The 20,717-nt window shown below is 49.1% G+C and overlaps 1 protein-coding gene across 4 annotated transcripts in view; it reads left to right on the top strand.

The window, feature by feature from the left end:
* The window catches only part of LOC138503040 (myotubularin-related protein 9-like), a 564,386-nt gene that overhangs the window by 315,299 nt on the left and 228,370 nt on the right, over positions 1–20,717 (top strand). Inside the window, exon 1 of one of the 4 annotated variants that reach the window (XM_069622478.1) lies at positions 3,394–3,494. The exons of 2 other annotated variants lie outside the window; for them this stretch is intronic. The gene's annotated coding sequence lies outside the window, so the exon portion shown is untranslated. Of the gene's footprint in view, positions 1–3,393; positions 3,495–3,844; positions 4,039–20,717 lie in introns of those variants that run through there. One more of the 4 variants, XM_069622477.1, reaches the window with a different exon arrangement.

Genomic DNA, 20,717 nt, shown 5'->3' on the forward strand with positions numbered 1-20,717 from the left:
TCCTCTCTTGGCTGTCTCTGCTCTCCTCTCTTGGCTGCTGTCTCTGGTCTCCTGCTCTCCTCTCTTGGCTGCTGCCTCTGGTCTTCTGCTCTCCTCTCTTGGCTGCTGTCTCTGGTTTCCTTCTCTCTTCTCTTGGCTACTGCCACTGTCTCTGGTCTCCTGCTCTCCTCTCTTGGCTGCTGTCTCTGGTTTCCTTCTCTCTTCTCTTGGCTACTGTTACTGTCTCTGGTCTCCTGCTCTCCTCTCTTGGCTGCTGTCTCTGGTTTCCTTCTCTCTTCTCTTGGCTACTGTCACTGTCTCTGGTCTCCTGCTCTCTCCTCTCTTGGCTGCTGTCTCTGGTCTCCTGCTCTCCTCTCTTGGCTGCTGCCTCTGGTCTTCTGCTCTCCTCTCTTGGCTGCTGTCTCTGGTTTCCTTCTCTCTTCTCTTGGCTACTGCCACTGTCTCTGGTCTCCTGCTCTCTCCTCTCTTGGCTGCTGTCTCTGGTCTCCTGCTCTCCTCTCTTGGCTGTCCCTGCTCTCCTCTCTTGGCTGTCTCTGCTCTCCTCTCTTGGCTGCTGTCTCCAGTCTCCTGCTCTCCTCTCTTGGCTGTCCCTGCTCTCCTCTCTTGGCTGTCTCTACTCTCCTCTCTTGGCTGCTGTCTCTGGTCTCCTGCTCTCCTCTCTTGGTTGCTGTCTCTGTTCTCCTCTCTTGGCTGCTGTCTCTGGTCTCCTGCTCTCATCTCTTGGTTGCTGTCTCTGCTCTCCACTCTTGGCTGCTCTCTCTGCTCTCCTCTCTTGGCTGTTGCCTCTGGTCTCCTGCTCTCCTCTCTTGGCTGCTGCCTCTGGTCTTCTGCTCTCCTCTCTTGGCTGCTGTCTCTGGTTTCCTTCTCTCTTCTCTTGGCTACTGTCACTGTCTCTGGTCTCCTGCTCTCCTCTCTTGGCTGCTGTCTTTGGTCTCCTGCTCTCCTCTCTTGGCTGTCCCTGCTCTCCTCTCTTGGCTGTCTCTGCTCTCCTCTCTTGGCTGCTGTCTCTGGTCTCCTGCTCTCTCCTCTCTTTGCTGCTGTCTCTGGTCTCCTGCTCTCTCCTCTCTTTGCTGCTGTCTCTGGTCTCCTGCTCTCCTCTCTTGGCTGCTGTCTCTGGTCTCCTGCTCTCCTCTCTTGGCTGCTGCCTCTGGTCTTCTGCTCTCCTCTCTTGGCTGCTGTCTCTGGTTTCCTTCTCTCTTCTCTTGGCTACTGTCACTGTCTCTGGTCTCCTGCTCTCCTCTCTTGGCTGCTGCCTCTGGTCTTCTGCTCTCCTCTCTTGGCTGCTGTCTCTGGTTTCCTTCTCTCTTCTCTTGGCTACTGTCACTGTCTCTGGTCTCCTGCTCTCCTCTCTTGGCTGCTGTCTCTGGTTTCCTTCTCTCTTCTCTTGGCTACTGTCACTGTCTCTGGTCTCCTGCTCTCCTCTCTTGGCTGCTGTCTCTGGTTTCCTTCTCTCTTCTCTTGGCTACTGTCACTGTCTCTGGTCTCCTGCTCTCTCCTCTCTTGGCTGCTGTCTCTGGTCTCCTGCTCTCCTCTCTTGGCTGCTGTCTCTGGTCTCCTGCTCTCCTCTCTTGGCTGCTGTCTCTGCTCCCCTGCTCTCCTCTCTTGGCTGTCTCTGGTCTCCTGCTCTTCTCTCTTGGCTGCTGTCTCTGGTCTCCTGCTCTCTCCTCTCTTGGCTGCTGTCTCCGGTCTCCTGCTCTCCTCTCTTGGCTGTCCAGTGCTCTCCTCTCTTGGCTGTCCCTGCTCTCCTCTCTTGGCTGCTGCCTCTGGTTTCCTTCTCTCTTCTCTTGGCTACTGTCACTGTCTCTGGTCTCCTGCTCTCCTCTCTTGGCTGCTGTCTCTGGTCTCCTGCTCTCTCCTCTCTTGGCTGCTGTCTCCGGTCTCCTGCTCTCCTCTCTTGGCTGTCCAGTGCTCTCCTCTCTTGGCTGTCCCTGCTCTCCTCTCTTGGCTGCTGTCTCTGGTCTCCTGCTCTCCTCTCTTGGCTGCTGTCTCTGCTCTCCTGCTCTCCTCTCTTGGCTGCTGTCTCTGGTTTCCTTCTCTCTTCTCTTGGCTACTGTCACTGTCTCTGGTCTCCTGCTCTCCTCTCTTGGCTGCTGTCTTTGGTCTCCTGCTCTCCTCTCTTGGCTGTCCCTGCTCTCCTCTCTTGGCTGTCTCTGCTCTCCTCTCTTGGCTGCTGTCTCTGGTCTCCTGCTCTCTCCTCTCTTTGCTGCTGTCTCTGGTCTCCTGCTCTCTCCTCTCTTTGCTGCTGTCTCTGGTCTCCTGCTCTCCTCTCTTGGCTGCTGTCTCTGGTCTCCTGCTCTCCTCTCTTGGCTGCTGCCTCTGGTCTTCTGCTCTCCTCTCTTGGCTGCTGTCTCTGGTTTCCTTCTCTCTTCTCTTGGCTACTGTCACTGTCTCTGGTCTCCTGCTCTCCTCTCTTGGCTGCTGCCTCTGGTCTTCTGCTCTCCTCTCTTGGCTGCTGTCTCTGGTTTCCTTCTCTCTTCTCTTGGCTACTGTCACTGTCTCTGGTCTCCTGCTCTCCTCTCTTGGCTGCTGTCTCTGGTTTCCTTCTCTCTTCTCTTGGCTACTGTCACTGTCTCTGGTCTCCTGCTCTCCTCTCTTGGCTGCTGTCTCTGGTTTCCTTCTCTCTTCTCTTGGCTACTGTCACTGTCTCTGGTCTCCTGCTCTCTCCTCTCTTGGCTGCTGTCTCTGGTCTCCTGCTCTCCTCTCTTGGCTGCTGTCTCTGGTCTCCTGCTCTCCTCTCTTGGCTGCTGTCTCTGCTCCCCTGCTCTCCTCTCTTGGCTGTCTCTGGTCTCCTGCTCTTCTCTCTTGGCTGCTGTCTCTGGTCTCCTGCTCTCTCCTCTCTTGGCTGCTGTCTCCGGTCTCCTGCTCTCCTCTCTTGGCTGTCCAGTGCTCTCCTCTCTTGGCTGTCCCTGCTCTCCTCTCTTGGCTGCTGCCTCTGGTTTCCTTCTCTCTTCTCTTGGCTACTGTCACTGTCTCTGGTCTCCTGCTCTCCTCTCTTGGCTGCTGTCTCTGGTCTCCTGCTCTCTCCTCTCTTGGCTGCTGTCTCCGGTCTCCTGCTCTCCTCTCTTGGCTGTCCAGTGCTCTCCTCTCTTGGCTGTCCCTGCTCTCCTCTCTTGGCTGCTGTCTCTGGTCTCCTGCTCTCCTCTCTTGGCTGCTGTCTCTGCTCTCCTGCTCTCCTCTCTTGGCTGCTGTCTCTGGTTTCCTTCTCTCTTCTCTTGGCTACTGTCACTGTCTCTGGTCTCCTGCTCTCCTCTCTTGGCTGCTGTCTCTGGTCTCCTGCTCTCCTCTCTTGGCTGCTGTCTCTGGTCTCCTGCTCTCTCCTCTCTTGGCTGCTGTCTCTGGTCCCCGGCTCTCCCCCTCTGCTGGCGGATATCCTGCATGCGGTGCCTCACTCTGCCGCGCTCCGCAGGCACCAGAGTTCTCTTATACTGCTATGCCTTCTACAGGACGCCTTCAGGTGGCCCCTGGGGGCCTGGAGGAGCCCGCCCGGGTGGCAGGTACGTCGCTTTCACTAGAGCCACGTACGCAGCACCAGCGCGTCACAGCACAACTGTGCAACTAACTACTAATCAGGCACCCCAAGTTCACAGCCCCCTTGTCTCGGCACTTTCTTGTTGGCCTGCCCCCAGCAGCCCCCAGCAGCGCCACTGTCACTTGCCAGAAGCTGCAGGCCGAGGGGGTGGGACTGGAGGGCAGGAGGGTGCCATCGGAAGAGCCACACTGTGTGTCAGGGGCGTGTTTGGGCTGTGATTGGAGGCTGGCAGCTTTTACCAGAAGCGCACTGTGTGCGGTGCACAGCTCTATCCGGGATGGGCGTGGCTGGCGGGCAGGATTTCTGTCGCAGAGCAGGTGGGGTGGGGGGGTCAGAGGGGGTCCTCCACTATCCTGCACGGGTGGATGCGAGCGCACAGCGTGTGCCAGAAGCACGTGTGCACACGTCGGCACTGTCGCCACCCCGCTGGGCTGCAGAGAGAGACATGGGCGTGAGACCTCGCCCCGGGCATCTCTACTCACCGCACGAGTCCAGTGGCTGCAACTAACGTAGGTACCGGGTCCCGCGCTCTGCTGCAACGTGGTGGTGGGGCGTACACGCTGACCTCGCACCCAAGACGCCGCCACTCGTGGAACATGGCTTGGGGGTCGGGGCGAGGTTCAATGTTTGAATGCGTTTACATTGTGGATTTTCAAGTGAGTTATTGACTAGATTTCGAATGACAAGCCATATATGTTTGCAGACAGTCTTGTGGGATCCATGAAATAGTTCAATAGTTGGGTGGGACCTGTCCCAGTACCCGACTGGCACTCTCGCTGCCCACCGCTGTGTCACTTGGCTCTCATTGACTTCAGTCCTGCCCCTATGTCACCCCATGGCCCCAGTTCTGCCTCATGCCACCCCCATGGCCCCAGTCCTGCCTCATGCCACTCTCACTGCCTCCAGTTCTGCCCCATGTCACCCCCATTGCCCAGTTCTGCCTCATGCCCTCTCACTGCCTCCTGTCCTGCCCCAGGTCACCCCTATTGCCCCAGTACTGCCTCATGCCACTCTCACTGCCTCCAGTCCTGCCCCATGTCACCCCTATTGCCCCAGTACTGCCTCATGCCACTCTCATTGCCTCCAGTCCTGCCCCATGTCACCCCTATTGCCCCAGTACTGCCTCATGCCACTATCACTGCCTCCAGTTCTGCCCCATGTCACCCCTATTGCCCCAGTACTGCCTCATGCCACTCTCACTGCCTCCAGTCCTGCCCCATGTCACCCCTATTGCCCCAGTACTGCCTCATGCCACTCTCACTGCCTCCAGTCCTGCCCCATGTCACCCCCATTGCCCCAGATCTGCCTCATGCCACTCTCACTGCCTCCTGTCCTGCCCCATGCACCCCATTGCCCCAGTTCTGCCTCATGCCACTCTCACTCCCTCCAGTCCAGCCCCATGTCACCGCCCCATTGCCCCAGTTCTGCCTCATGCCACTCTCACTGCTTCCAGTCCTGATACATGTCATCCCCATTACCCCAGTTCTGCCTCATGCCACTCTCACTACCCCCAGTCTTGCCCCATGTCAACTCCCATTGCCCCGGTTCTGCCTCATGACACTCTCACTGCCTCCAGTCCTGCCCATGTCACCCCATTGCCCCAGTTCTGACTCATGCCACGCTCACTGCCTCCAGTCCTGCCCCATGTCACCCCCATTGCCCCAGTTCTGCCTCATGACATTCTTACTGCCTCCCGTCCTGCCCCATGTCACCCCATTGCCCCAGTTCTGCCTCATGCCACTCTCACTGCCTCCAGTCCTGCCACATGGCACCCCCATTTCCCCAGTTCTGCCTCATGCCACCCCCATTGCCCCATTTCTGCCTCATGCCACTCTCACTGCTGTTAGGCAGAATCAACGGCCTTACCCTTGGGGAACACTACAGGCAATTAAGACTACAAGTGTCAGTACAGTTTCACCTTTGGTACAAGCCTGTACTACACAGTTATGTGGTAGCAGTGGCTGAGCAGCCAGATCTATCTCAAGAATGTAAGTGAGCAGTGGAACAAGTTACACAAAGGACCAACCAATACAGTGATTCAAATATACACTTACTCAAGGTTTCTTGGTAAAGGAATATACATTTATTTACTCAGTTAGTTAGAAAACATTACACTAGCATAAGCAGCTCAATATCACACACTAATAAACCCCAAAAATCCAACCGTTAAGTAAATGAACAAGTTTAGCTCCAAAATGAAGTGGGAGCAAAATGGCACTTCAGATACTTAATAAAGGGGGGGAAAAGACAAGGTTATAAGAATAGACAGCCCAAATATGTTCATAGGCAGGGCAAAGGGCTTCAGTTACATACAACCAGCAATTCTTCTCTATAGGCCTGGGCCAAAGTCAATGGTTCAGAGTCCGTTGAATAGGATAGCACAGTTCTGGTATATAACGGTTAAGTCTTTGCCACAGAGATTAAAAGAATTTGGCTAGGTGAAAAGTTTGACGAAATGTTTAGGGAAGGACAAGCTTTCGTAGTTGAGGAAAGTTTCACGCACTTTCTCGATGGCCGAAAAGATTTCCGGACCGCGTTTGCACAGTAACTTGTTAATGATGAAAGCTGTAGCTGAGGCAATTGTTTCTGGCTGTTCGAGCAGATCTCGCTGTACTGCCCAGGGAAGAGGCCAAAAGCTGTAGCAAGATGTCGGTTTAAGGTGTGAGTGCCATAAAGTCCACAAGCTGGTTTCCTTCCCTATGGCTATCCGGTTTTCAACAGCACTCTGATGAACATTTGACCAGATGGGGATGGTGTCCAGGTGGCTTATGAGTTGGTTGTTCCCACCAAACTCAAGGGAAGAAGTTAACCTTGAGGGCTTCTCTGTCGTCAGAGTTTCAAGCAATTCGGACCTGCAGCAGGGCTTCACTGGTCGTCCAGGAGTTGCAGCTGTCTTCCTTCCTCTCCTCTTCGGTTCTTTCGTTCCAGTGGTCAACCCTGCTTTCCAAGTCCCGGAGACCTGCTTTTAAACAGTTTTCCCCCATTCATTCCAGCTTGACTGTCACTCGCACAGCAGGGTGGCTGTCCTTGCCAGAAAGCCAGCTGGCCATTCACGCCAGAGTGCATTCAGGTCTCCTAGGAGACTAAGCACAGGGAGTTTCGGGCACCTCCCTCACAGCCTGTCCACCCCAGACACTCAGGCGCCAGAGGAGGGCTTCAGCACTGAAGCCCGCCAAAGGCCAATGAACAAAGGGACCAAACCTGGTTTGGCACACATAGACAAACACAAGAAGGACCTTTCCTAAAAGAACTGCCCAAAAAAGATGACTGGAGTCTGTTTTTACAGATAGGTCTTGAGCGCCATATTGAAAAACATGGCTGACCCGATTTTTAGCTACCGTTGTTAGCGGTCAGGAAAAATCATGGTAGTTTGATCTAAACCACTGCCACCAGCCATTTAAAGTTGGAAAGGGTAACATTTGACTGTTACATGAGTGTTTTGACTCAGGTGAACCTAGGCAACCCCTCCAGCACTCTATAGGAAGATAGTGTGTGCTGGGTCAGTAAATTTAAAAAGACCAGTAAAGTCAATTTAACTTTACATGCTCTGGGAGACGGTAGTCAGTCCCAAAGAAGGTGTTTAAACCTTGGGAAGTCTGAAAGACAACCCTGTGCCACTGCACTGAAGGTGCTGTGTGACACACAGAAAAATATGATGCCTATGGAGTTGCTTTAAAACTCCATAACCAAAGAACACAAAAGTAAGACACACATCAAAATACATGAGAGTGGGGAAAAAGGCTCACACTCTTTCCAGGTAAAAAATCAAATCTTAGAAATCCAGCAAAGTTGCTGTGGGTCTCAAAAGGTAAGGGAAATTAGCACATATTGAGAATTCTCCCTAAAACTCGTCACCCCCAGACTAAGGGACAGGAGGATTTAATCCACTCCTGGTTGAATCTCCTTACTCCAGTCAGTCAAACATCCTGGCAAAACCATCAGCATTTTGGTGGTGACACCATGACCTGTGTTCAATGGTAACATCAAACCCTTGCAGGCTGATTGAGCATCTCAGTAGTTTTGGGTTTTTCCCTTTCATTTGAATCAACCATCTTAAGGGTTGGTGGTCAGTCTGAATCACAAAAGTAGATCCATACAAGTATGGTCTAAACTTCTTCAATGACCACACAATAGCAACACACTCATGCTCTATTGTTGCCCACCCTGTTTCCGGTTCCTTCAGCTTCCTGCTGATGAAGCAAATGGGGTGCTCCCTACCTTTCTCATCCAGTTGACTAAGTTCTGCACCTATACCTGTATTCAAAGCATCCATTTGCACAATGAAGGTTTGGTTATAGTCAGGAGCTTTTAGGACTGGAGCTTGACAAAGGACTTTCTTTAGGCCTTCAAATTCTTGAGTGCACACCTCATTCTACCTGACCTTTTTAGGGAATTTGGGAGAGGAGATGACATTCAAGGGAGAAGCTATGGTCCCATAGTTCTCTATGAAGTTCCTATAGAACCCAGTGAGGCCTAGGAAGGCTTTCACTTGGGTTTGAGTAGCAGGGGTGGCCCGTTCTTGTACAGCTTGCACTATGCTAGGCAATGGCATAATTTCACCTCCTCCTACCTCATGTCCAAGGTAGATCACTTTACTCCGAACAATTTGACATTTACTGGCCTTTATGGTCAGCTGGGCCTGCACAAGAGCCTGCAAAACATATCCTAAGTGGTCAACATGTTCTTTCCAAATAGGGCTGAACACTGCAACGTCATCCAAGTATGCCATGCAGAAGTCCTCCATCCCATTCAGAACTTGATTAACCATCCTTTGGAATGTAGCAGGTGCATTCTTTAGTCCAAAAGGCATTACCTTAAACTGGTAGAGGCCTGCTTGGGTTGAGAATGCAATTTCCTCTTTGGCAGAGTCTGTCAATGCTTTTTACCAATAGCCTGAAGTGAGATCAAATGTACTGAGGTACTTGGCTGAACCAAGTTTATCCACCAGTTCATCTGTCCTTGGTAAAGGGTGGGCATCAGTCTTGGTGACTGCATTAAGAGCTCTATAGTCCACACAGAATCTCAACTCCTTGGGTCCTGCCTTTGGTACTAGAACAACTGGACTAGACCATGGACTGGTAGAGGGCTCTATTACCCCGAGATCAAGCATCTTGTTGACCTCCTCCTTTATGTGGGATCTTACATGATCTGACATCCTGTAACCTCTGTTTTTGACAGGTAAACAGTCACCAGTTTGAATGTCATGCTAGCTCCAAGGGGACAAGCCTGGTGATAGTGAAAACAGGGAGGCAAAAGGATTTAACAGAAACCTGCACTCCTCCTGTTGTTCAGGTGTCAACTTAGAAGAGAGATTGACTCCTTCCACTTTCTCATCTAAAGGCTGGCCTCTGAGTAAGTCAGGTAGAGGTTCACTCCCCTCTTGGGCTGAAGCTAGAGGCAAAGCTACCACTTCTGGTCTTGAGACAAAAGCTTTTAGACGGTTGGTCTAAAGACTGGTGAAAGACTCTGGGGGGCTCCTTAGGATTGCCTAAATCCACCAGATAGTTGACCTCTCCAAGTTTACCGACAACCTTGAAGGGTCCTATCCATTTGTCCTTTAAGGCCCTCTGCCTTGTAGGTACCATAACTAGACCTTGCTGGTCTTTAGCAAACTCAACCATGTTGGCCTTCTGGTCATGCCAATGCTTCACCAGAACCTGACCTGCTTTCAAGTTATCTGATGCTTCTGCCATCATGTGTGACATTCTCATCCGGAGACTTATCACATAGTCAGTGACTCTCACTGGCTTGGGGGAAGGAGCACTCTCCAGCCCCTCCTTAATTAGGGCCAAGGGGCCTCTAACTGGATGGCCATAAAGATGTTCAAAGGGACTAAATCCTACTCCCTGCTGAGGGACTTCTCTATATTCAAAGAGAAGGCATGGCAGTAGAAGGTCCCACTTTGTTCTAAGGGGTTCCTCTAAAGAACCTATCATGCTCTTCATTGTACGGTTAAACCTCTCTACAAATCAATTTGTCGGAGGATGATAGGCAGTTGAGAACTTGTAACTTACTCCACAGGTTTTCCACATGGCCTGCATGTAGTGTGACATAAAATTGGACCCCCCTTTCAGAGATAACCTCCTTAGGAAAACCTACTCTGATAAAAATACCAAGTAGGGCATTAGCTACAGCCTGAGCTGTAACAGTTTTCATAAGTATTGCTTCAGGATACCTAGTAGCATGGTCTATTACAACCAGGATAAACCTGTTTCCTGAAGATGTTGGAGGGCCTAAGGGACCAACAATGTTGATTCCTACTCTCTCAAAAGGGACTCCCACCACTGGGAGAGGCACCAAGGGTGCCACGTTCGTGGCTCCACTCTTGCCAGAGGTTTGGCAAGTGTGAGAGCTCCTACAGTAATTATCTACATCAGCCCCTAATTTAGGCCAGTAGAAGTACAAAGAGAGCCTTTCTTTGGTCTTCTTGAAACTCAAGTAACCAGCCAAAGGTATCTCATGGGCTAACTGTACAAACTGGAGTCTGCTTTCAAGAGGCACTACAAGTCTTCTGTAGTCCCCTGGGATAGACTCAGTTGGTTCACTGTAGAAGAGGCCATCTTCCCAGTACAACCTATGCTTCCCTGGCTCTTGCCCGTCCAGCTGGGAAGCTGCCTGTTGTCGAAGACCTTCAAGAGTAGGACACTCTCTTTGACCTCTGCTGAAGTCTGCCCTGCAGGGCCCACCTTCGGCCAGTAAAGACTGCAGCTCAGGATGGTCTGCAGGATCCAGATCTCCAACAGGAGCAAGGTCCTCTTCCAGCTCTGATTCCTCAGCAGCTGATTCAACCACACAAGATTGTTCCACACATTCAGCCTCAGCTGGTGGAGAGATCACAGGTGTGATCTTGGACAGTCGTCTAGGGGATGTCCTTGTGGGTAGCACAGGAGTGCTGGCTGTTTTCTTCCTGGAGGTGTTAGGTTTCCCCTTTTCCTCCTTCTTCTTTGAAATTGCAGTCAGTAAGTCCTGTGGACTGGGAGTTATAGTTTCCTCTATAATCTCCTCTGGAGAGCCCCTTAAGGTACTCTCGCTGCCCTTCCTAGTCTGCTCCTGTTTCCTTTTGCTGGGAGGCCTGGGGGTGCTTGATACAACTCCAAGAGTTTTTAAGTCATTCCCCAACAGGACTCTCCCAGGTACTTCACTCTGCACACTTACAGGTATATTGACAGTCATATCATTACACTGGTTGAGAGCTGGTAACTGTGGAAGCATTTGGACAGGACCTCCAGCAAGCTTAGTTAGGAATTTGGGTGCCTTAGCAACATCCTCTTCCTTGAAAAATGATTAATCAACTACAGTTATGCTGGCCCCAGTGTCTCTGATGACAGGGGTCTCCTGACCATTCACAAGAACACTGTCTTTGTAATACTCTTTAGTATTGTCTGGAATAGAGTTATACACATCCAAGTTCTTTTGTTCCCATTGACTCAGGGATACTAAAGAAACACTGGCTGAGACTTTCATGGGTTCCTCAGCCAGTAAGTGAAAGTTTCCACTTGCCATTGGTACTTCATCCACTGGGGAGAAGGCTAAGGAGACAGTTTGGACCCCTGAAGGTTTACCCTTACATCCATCTGGGATCCCCTTTCACATGGTCAGTTGACCCACAAGCATAACATTTACCAAATTTCTTTATGAATGGGGGTTTGTTCTGACCTCCTTCTGGTTTGTCCCCAGAAGGTACACTAGCCTGATTTGGTTTCCCTTGTGGCTTACCCTTGTTATGTTTGTGACCCTCTTTTGGAGTGGAAGTATTTGAATTCTCTTTGGTAATTTTCTTGTGCTGCTTCCCCTCATCCTTCTTCTGAGTTACCCCAGAATCCTTGTGAGTAGCCCTGTTGGCAACCCACAAGTCAGCAGCCCTTGCTAACTTCTTGTGATCAATTTCCTTAGAGTCAGCCAAGTGCTGTCTCAGCTCAGGAGAGCAGGCCTCATAAATAGATTCCAACATAAACATATTTCTCATAACTTCATAAGTGTTCACTCTGTAACCATTAACCCATCCATCTAAGTTTTTCAAACATTCAGTCACCTAGGTAGCCCAAGGGGTACCATCATGCTTTTAGAGGGTTCTAAACCTCTTAAGATACTGATAAGGGGTCTTCCCAAATCTAGCTATCAAAGCTAGCTTCACAGTTTCATACTCCTTTCTGTCTATATCCCCCAACTCCATTTCCACATCAGTTGCAACAGGGGGTAGCCTAGAAAAATCCAAGGAATCAACTGATTCCCTGTAATGTCTTGAAGCCCATTGTTATATTCAAAAGCAGCCAAACAATCCAAAATATCAAGCTTAACCTCATACATTCCTACTGCATCTTTGGGCATGCAAGGCCTCTTAGCATTAAAAGACCTAGAGGACTCTGGGAGAGAACCATTTTTAAGAGACAACTGTTTCATTTCAAGTGCATGATTCAATTCCATTTCTCTGAGTCTAAGCTCTTGATGCTTTGTTTCAGTTTGAGCTTGGATTCTTTTAAATTATAACTCCAGTCTCATCTTTTCAAGTGAGACAAATTCAGGACATACGTTTGAACCTGATGGGGTCCATGTGGTCAAAGGTTGAGGCCTATGAGCAGGTAGAGGTAAGACAGGGCCTACATTCCGAGACTCTTCTGCCTCATCTAACTCATCCACAATATTAGAGCTGGGGGCTCTGACATGTTATCATCCTCATCAACATTTTCCACATTTGCTGTAGGTGTGGGGGTTTCAGACCCACTCCTCAGACTTTGGTATTCTAACAACTTTTCTATCAATTCACCCTTTTTGCCTTTAACAGTGAGATTCCTAGCTTTACACATATCTCTCAATTGATCAACAGTTAAAGTCACTGGGGTCTCCTGTCTGTAGCTTTCCATATCAGTAATGATACAACAATTGCTTTACTAGTGTTGTTTAGACTTGGGAGGATTATTTGAACAAAGGTAAAAGTAGCACTCTAAATGTAACAAGTATACTTTATCCCACCGCTGCCACCAGCGTTAGGCAGAATCACCTGCAGTACCCTTGGGGAACACTACAGGCAATTAAGGCTACAAGTGTCAGTACAGTTTCACCTTTGGTACAAGCCTGTACTACACAGTTATCTGGTAGCAGTGGCTGAGCAGCTAGACTTATCTCGAGAGTTGAGTGAGCAGTGGAACAAGTTACACAAAGGACCAACTAATACAGTGATTAAAATATACACTTACTCAAGGTTTCTTGGTAAAATAATATACATTTATTTACTCAGTCAGTTAGAAAATATTACACTAGCATAAGCAGCTCAATATCACACACTAATAAACCACAAAAATCCAACCGGTACGTACATGAACAAGTTTACCTCCAAAATGAAGTGGGAGCAAAATGGCACTTCAGATACTTAATAAATGGGGGAAAAGACAAGGTTATAAGAATAGACAGCCCAAATATGTTCATAGGTAGGGCAAAGGGTTTCAGTTACATACAACCAGCAATTCTTCTCAATAGGCCTGGGTCAAAGTCAATGGTTCAGAGTCTTTTGTATAGGATAGCACAGTTCTGGTATATAATGTTTAAGTCTTTGCCACGGAAATTACAAGAATTTAGCTAGGTGAAAAGTTTGACGAATGTTTAGGGAAGGACAAGCCTTCGTAGTTGAGGAAAGTTTCACGCACTTTCTAAATGGCCGAAAAGATTTCCAGACCGCGTTTGCACAGTACCTTGTTAATGAAGTAAGTTGTAGCTGAGGCAGTTGTTCCTGGCAGTTAGAGCAGATCTTGCAGTTCCTGAGCTTCAGTCGTGGGGACAAGAAGGAGGACGTCGGGAGGTTCCTGCACTGCCCAGGGAAGAGGCCAAAAGCTGTAGCAAGATGTCGGTTTAAGGTGTGAGTGCCTTAAAGTCCACAAGCTGGTTTCCTTCCCTCTGGCTATCCTGTTTTCAACAGCACTCTGATGAAAATTCGACCAGATGGGGACGGTGTTCAGGTAGCTTGCGAGTTGGTTGTTCCCACCAAACTCAAGGGAAGAAGTTAACCTTGAAGGGCTTCTCTGTCATCGGAGTATCAGGCAATTCGGAAATGCAGCAGGGCTTCACCGGTCGTCCAGGAGTTGCAGCAGTCCTCTTCCTTCCTCTCCTCTTCGGTTCTTTCATTCCAGTGGTTGACTCTGCTTTCCAAGTACCAGAGACCTGCTTTTAAACAGTTTTCCCCCATTCATTCCAGCCTGGCTGTCACTCGCACAGCAGGTTGGTTGTCCTTGTCGGACAGCCAGCCGGCCAATCACGCCAGAGTGCATTCAGGTCACTTAGGAGACTAAGCACAGGGAGTTTCGGGCACCTCCCTCACATCCTGTCCACCCCCGACCTTCAGGTGCCAGAAGAGGGCTTCAGCAGTGAAGCCCGCCAAAGAACAAAGAACAAAGGGACCAAACCTGATGTGGCACACAGAGACAAACACAAGAAGGACCTTTCCTAAAAGAAATGGCGAGAAAAGATGACCGGAGTCTGTTTTTACAGATAGGTGTTTTGCGCCATATTGAAAAACATGGCAGACCCGATTTTTAGCTACCATTGTTAACGGTAGCGAAAAATCATGGTAGTTTGATCTAAACCACCCTCACCAGCCATTTAAAGTAGAAAAGGGTAACATTTGACTGTTACATGAGTGTTTTGACTCGGGAGAAGCTAGGCAACCCCTCCAGCAGTCTATAGGAAGATACTATGTGCTGGGTCAGTAAATTTAAAGAGACTAGTAAAGTCAATTTAACTTTACACGCTCTAGGAGACGGTAGTCAGTTCCAGAGAAGGTGTTTAAACCTTGGGAAGTCTGAAAGACAACCCTGTGCCACTGCTCTGAAGGGGCTGCGTGACACACAAAAAAATATGATGCCTCTGGAGTTGCTTTAAACATATAATATATATATATTATATAAACTAACCCAAGAACACGTAGAAAAACACCACCTGCTAGACCAAGCTCAAATCGGTTTCAGACCAGCGAGAGGAACAGAAACACTACTATCCATCTGGGACAACCTCAAAACTAACGCAGACTCAAACACTACCTCCGCCCTTTCTGCTCGACCTCTCCGCAGCCTTTGACACAGTTAACCACGACACCCTGACCAAAAGACTAGAAAACATAGGCATAACAGACACAGCACTACGCTGGACCAAATCATTCCTAGCAGACAGAATAGAAACCGTATGGATCAAACCTTTCAAATCCACTCCACAAGTTAACGAAACTGGAGTGCCACAAGGATCCTCACTATCTCTACTATATTTCAACATCTACCAGACTCTGGTCATCAGAATCTTCAAAAAATACATTACATGTTACAACTACGCAGATGACACTCGGATCATCTACAAAATCAAAGACACCGATGCCGACCATTCAACCCTTACCGACTGTCTAAAAGAAGTCTTCGACTGGATGGATGCCAACAACCTGAAAATCAACCCAGGAAAGACAGAAATCATGATCGTATCCAAAGACCATGAGAACGAAACCACCATCCCGTGGCCTACAGAAATGGGAAACGCACCAACACCATCGAAGGTAGTAAAAAATCTGGGAGTCCTAATGGACAACAACCTAACCCTGGAGCCACAAATAAATGCAACAGTGAAGAAATGCTTTTTCCTCCTCCGAACGGCAAGAAGAATTCTACCTTTCCTCTCCTTCGCGCACAAAACACTCACTATCGTCGCCCTAATCATGTCTAAAGTAGACTATGCAAACAGCCTCTACCTCGGAATACCTGAATACCTCTTGAAGAAACTGCAACGGATCCAAAATGCAGCAGCAAGACTACTCCTCAAACTATCCAGAAGAGATCGCATCACTCCAGCCCTAAAAACCCTACACTGGCTCCCAGTTAAACATCGCATCACCTTCAAAACAATGTGCATAACGCACAGGGCAATCAGCGGACAAGGAGCAGAATTCTTACAAAAGAAAATAACAGTCTACAAACCAACAAGACCCCTCCGATCGAGCAACGAAATCTGCCTGGAACTCAAACCATACCTCAAGAAAAAACTTGGAGGTACCTCCTTCTACCACTTAGCCGCAAAAACCTGGAATAACATCCCAAAGGAAATAAGAAACACTGAAGACCACCTAAAATTCAGGAAATCACTAAAAACCTGGCTCTACAACACCACAGACTAAACCTGGAAAACGAAACTGGTAAAAAGGATAACTAAACTGGAAAGACACGGACATCCCTGACCGGGGAGAGTAAAGCCCACGGCAGCTGGACGGGTGACATCGGATAGACAGGAACACAGGCGACACGAGACTGAGTCGACTAACCCCGACAATCCCACCAACACTTTTGCCCGCTCCTTAATTTAAATTACCGCCAGGTACCACATTGGTGTGGAATTATCGAGACACTGGCAACCTCCCCCACTAACCGAGAGGTTGTCATTGGCAGGCCCACTAGAGTCTAAATGGAGGATAAGGGGAGCTATCAGAGAGCATATTTGAGGCGGGGACTAGAGGAGTATGGAACCTGCATGCCAATCAGACCCAGATCAGGACAGAGCCGCAACAGGGGAGACTACGCAAGCCGAGCGCTTCAATTCAGGATATAGACGCAAACTAACCAACCCTACTAACAATTTCCCTTTCTGCATACACCTCTCAAACTCCAAACCAAACACAACCAAAACCTACAACACAACAAACCGCACAAACTTCACTACATGGCAACAACAAAACAAAAACACACATAGCCTTGCACAACAGTACACAACGACTACCGGCCGCAAACACCCCAGGCCCAGCCAACGGACCCACCGGGCTGAGGCCGCCAACAGCACATCACTGCTCCCTTGCACTTTTCCTGCTTCCTCCCACTAACTCATCCTCCCCTCCTCTTTCAGAGCACCAAGGGACCACTACGGTGGTGATAGTGCGCGGTACAAATGTCCTTTAACATTAACATTTAAATCTCCATAAGCAAAGAACACAAAAGTAAAACACACATCAAAATACATGAAAGTGTGGGAAAAAAGGCTCACACTCTTTCCAGGTAAAAAAATCAAATCCTAGAAATCCAGCAAAGTTGCTGGGGGTCTCAAAAGGTAAGGGAAATGAGCACATTTGGAGAATTCTCCCTAACAACTGCCTCCTGTCCTGCCCCATGTCACCCCCATCGCCCGGGTTATGCATCATGCCACTCTCACTGCCTCCAGTCCTACCTCACGTAACCCCTTTTGCCCCAGTTCTGCCTCATGCCACTCTCACTGCCTCCAGTCCTACCCCATGTCACTCCTATTGCCCAAGTTCTGCCTCATGCCACTCTCACCGCATCCAGTCCTGCCCCATGTCACCCCCATTGCCCCAGGTCTGCCTCATGCCACTCTCACTGCCTCCAGTCCTGCCCCATGTCACCCCATTGCACCAGTTCTGCCTCATGCCACTCTCACCGCCTCCAGTCCTGCTCCATGTCACCCCATTACCCCAGTTCTGCCTCATGCCACTCTCACCGCCTCCAGTCTTGCTCCATGTCACCCCCATTGCCCCAGGTCTGCCTCATGCCACTCTCACTGCCTCCAGTCCTGCTCCATGTCACCCCATTATCCCAGTTCTGCCTCATGCCACTCTCACTGCCTCCAGTCCTGCTCCATGTCACCCCCATTACCCTAGTTCTGCCTCATGCCACTCTCACTGCCTCCAGTCCTGCTCCATGTCACCCCCATTACCCTAGTTCTGCCTCATGCACTCTCACTGCCTCCAGTCCTGCTCCATGTCACCCCCATTGCCCCAGTTCTGCGTCATGCCACTCTCACTGCCTCCAGTCCTGCCACATGTCACCCCCATTGCCCCAGTTCTGCCTCATGACACTCTCACTAAGAACAATTACTAGCTTTTCAGTGGACATTTAGTGTTTCTGTTCCCATCTGTTGCCCTGCCCCGTGATATTTATTTATTCGCATTTGTATAGCGCACTTGCAGCCCATGGACATCGAGGCGCTGTTACAAGTAAGTGTTGGATTCTTAATTCAGCAGATATGCATGAGACCAGAGGTCTTATGGATACACAATTACAGGCATAGTTGCAGGTGAGGCATGATATTCATAATACAGTGACAGAATGCATTCAGGTACGTTTCATACAAAGAGCTTGGTTTTAACAGCTTTGCGGAAGGCTTGGTGGGATTCAATCATTCTGATGTGAGGTGGCAGTGCGTTCCAGTGGGTGGCGGCCCGAGTGGGAAAGCTGGCGCCGCCAGCGCGCACCTTGCGTGATTTGGGCGTGACAATCGTGTTGGAATAGCACGTTCTTAATGGTCTGGTGGCAGAATGCTTGGAGATTCTTTGGGTCAAGTATGGTGGAGCAAGTTCATGGAGGCATTTGTGGGTGAGGGCGAGTGTTTTGAAGACAATCCTCTCTTTCACCGGGAGCCAATGTGCCTGTCTTCTGACTTCTGAGATGTGGTCTTTTCTAGCGGTACCTGTGGCCGCCCTAAGTGCATTATTTTGAACTAGCTGAAGTTTGGCCAGGTTCTTGTTGGAGGTCCCAACGAGTAGGGCATTACAGTAGTCCAGCCTGGATCCAATTATTGCCCTAGCAATGGTGAGGCAATTCTGGCGTGACAGGAAAGGTCTGGCAGCGTTGAGGACTTTCGAGTAATAGGCTGAGGAGGAGGCAATAGCATTGACCTGTCTATCCATTGACAAGTCGGAGTCTAGGTAGACTCCGAGTGTCTTCACATGTTTGGAGACCTTGATGGGAATGTTATCAATAGTGAAGGAAGTGTACTGTTCACCGAGGTTCCCCAGCGTGGAAGGTGCTCCTATGAGGAGGAGTTCGGTTTTTTCACTATTAAGGCATAGCCAGTTATCTGCCATCCATGATTGGATAGTGATATTCTGCAGCAGTTAACCTCCTTGCTGCATTCTTTTGTATCCATTATTATTAGTTTGGGCTATTAGGTGGATTGTCATGCTGGTGCAAATGCTGTAGAATTATATGGAGTCCACCTGCTTTTTACACCAGCAAAAAGCAGGCGGACACCATAGGAATCAATTGAAAACACCACCTACCAGGCGTACATGGCAGGCCACGTTCAGTGGAGTAACTTTGCTGAAAAAGTTGGGGGGGACATGACATCTGAAGAAAAGTTTCCCCAGCTAAATGAATGGGGACAAAATGGTGTGCCATGAAAGTTGGGGGGGGGCAAACACCCCTGTCCCCCCCTAAAATTACGCCATAGCCACGTTTCCTTAATTTGCATGGTGAGGTGCAAAAGGGCAGCGTACAAGTGTGTACCCCACCTTTTTACCCTCCACTTCTGCACTCAGCTGTGAAAATTAGAAAATGTGGGCCTCTGTGTGTAAAAGTGTAAATGTAACAGGACCCCGCCAGCGAATTATAGGGAATTAAAAAATGAGCCCCGCAGTGAGCGACCTTTCAACATAGTGTGAACACTGCAAGTGAGACAGGCAGGCGGTGAATGACGAGCTGCGAGTGCACCCGAGGACTCACCTCACAGGGTATTAGGCGAAAGATTGTGGTCCCCCAAGCAAAAGCTCAAATAGCACAGGTCAGGCATCACATCCCTGTCGCCATTGCCATGTGGTGAGTGGGGGCTCAGGTCAGGCATTGCATCCTTGTCGTCATTGCCATGCGGTGATTGGGGGCTCAGGTCAGGCATCGCATCCTTGTTGCCATTGTTTGTTTGTTTATTTTATTTATATAGCGCTCCAGACCCAGAGGTAAAAGGGCGCTTTTGGACAGGTTACAAAAAACAATATATATAAAATGTACAGTTATACATTTGTGCAATATGTACAGTAAATACAGTTTGCAATGAACATTGTTATAGTTGGCGTAAAGGCAGTGTCGTCAGGCATAGGAGATGGAAATGGTAGAATTAGTCTTTCTCCAGTAACCACCCAATGACTTGTTTCCTGAAGGGTTGAAAGGTTTCAATCGATTTGATGTTAAGTTGTAAGGTGTTCCAGAGTTGAGAGGCCAGGACCGTGAAGCTAGAACCTCCAGCTCTTTTTAAGGTGAATCTGGGCACTGTAAGGCATAGAGTATTGGAGGATCTGGTAACAATAGTAGCCGATTTCAGGGTGAATTTGTTGGAGAGATATGGTTTTTAGGTCAATTTTTTGTTGTATAGAGAGCCATTTGCAGGATATTCTGGTGGCGGAAATGTGCTCTCGCCTGGGGATGTTTAATGCTGCTCGCAGCGCATTGTTTTGGAGTACCTGTAGTTTGTTGATTACAGATTGGTTATCACCTAGGTAAAGGCTATTGCAATAGTCCAATTTGGACTGTATGAGAGCCCTAGCCAGCGTGAGGCAGCTATTGGTGGATAAGAAAGGTCTACAGGCCCTGATTAGTTTCCCAGTGTAGGCAGTGGCTGAGGCAGTCCTATTAACTTGTTTGGAGAGGTTGGTATTGGCGTTGAGATAAAAGCCGAGGGTTTTCACCTTTTCAACAATGGGGATTGTATTTCCGTCGATGATGATTTTGTTGTAATTGGGGCTGAGTTTCTGCAGGTTATTAGATGAGCCGACAAGGAGGAGCTCAGTCTTCTCATTGTTCAGCCAGAGGCCGTGTATGGCCATCCATGCCTGAATGATGAAGAAGATTTAGTTAATCCTGACGACGTCAGCACTGCAGTTACCTGAGATGGTGAGGAGTATCTGGGTGTCATCTGCGTAGTTGGTGTAGGTGACACCCAGATGGTCCAGTTTGTCAAATAGAGGCTTTGTAAAAATGTTATACAAAGTGGGGGAAACACAGGAGCATTGTGGGACACAGCAAGTGATGGGGATAGGGTCTGCTGCTGCCGTTGATGAAAAAACCCTCATGGTTCTGTTAGCCAAGAAGGATTGTATCCACATGACAGCAGAGGAGGAAAAATGAGCTGCAGATGAGAGGTGGTTGCAGAGTATTTTATGGTCGACCAAGTCGAAGGCTGCTGAGAGATCTAAGAGGAGTAGGATGGCAGCCTTGCCCTTATCTTTCATATCATCAATCTGACTTTTGTCGTCACCAAGGGCAGTTTCTGTCCTGTGTTGAGGTCGGAAGCCAGATTGACGTATTCCTAACAATTGGTTGGTCTCTAAATATTCCTGAATTTGCAAATAGACAACTCTATCAAGGATTTTTAGCAAAAATGGAACCGTAATGATGGGTCTGTAATTAGTGGGAATGCCCGGATCTAGTGATTGTTTTTTTAGAAGTGG

The sequence above is a fragment of the Ambystoma mexicanum genome, chromosome 11 (genome assembly GCF_040938575.1).
Source record: "Ambystoma mexicanum isolate Mex_15411 chromosome 11, UKY_AmexF1_1, whole genome shotgun sequence".
NCBI lineage: Eukaryota > Metazoa > Chordata > Amphibia > Caudata > Ambystomatidae > Ambystoma > Ambystoma mexicanum.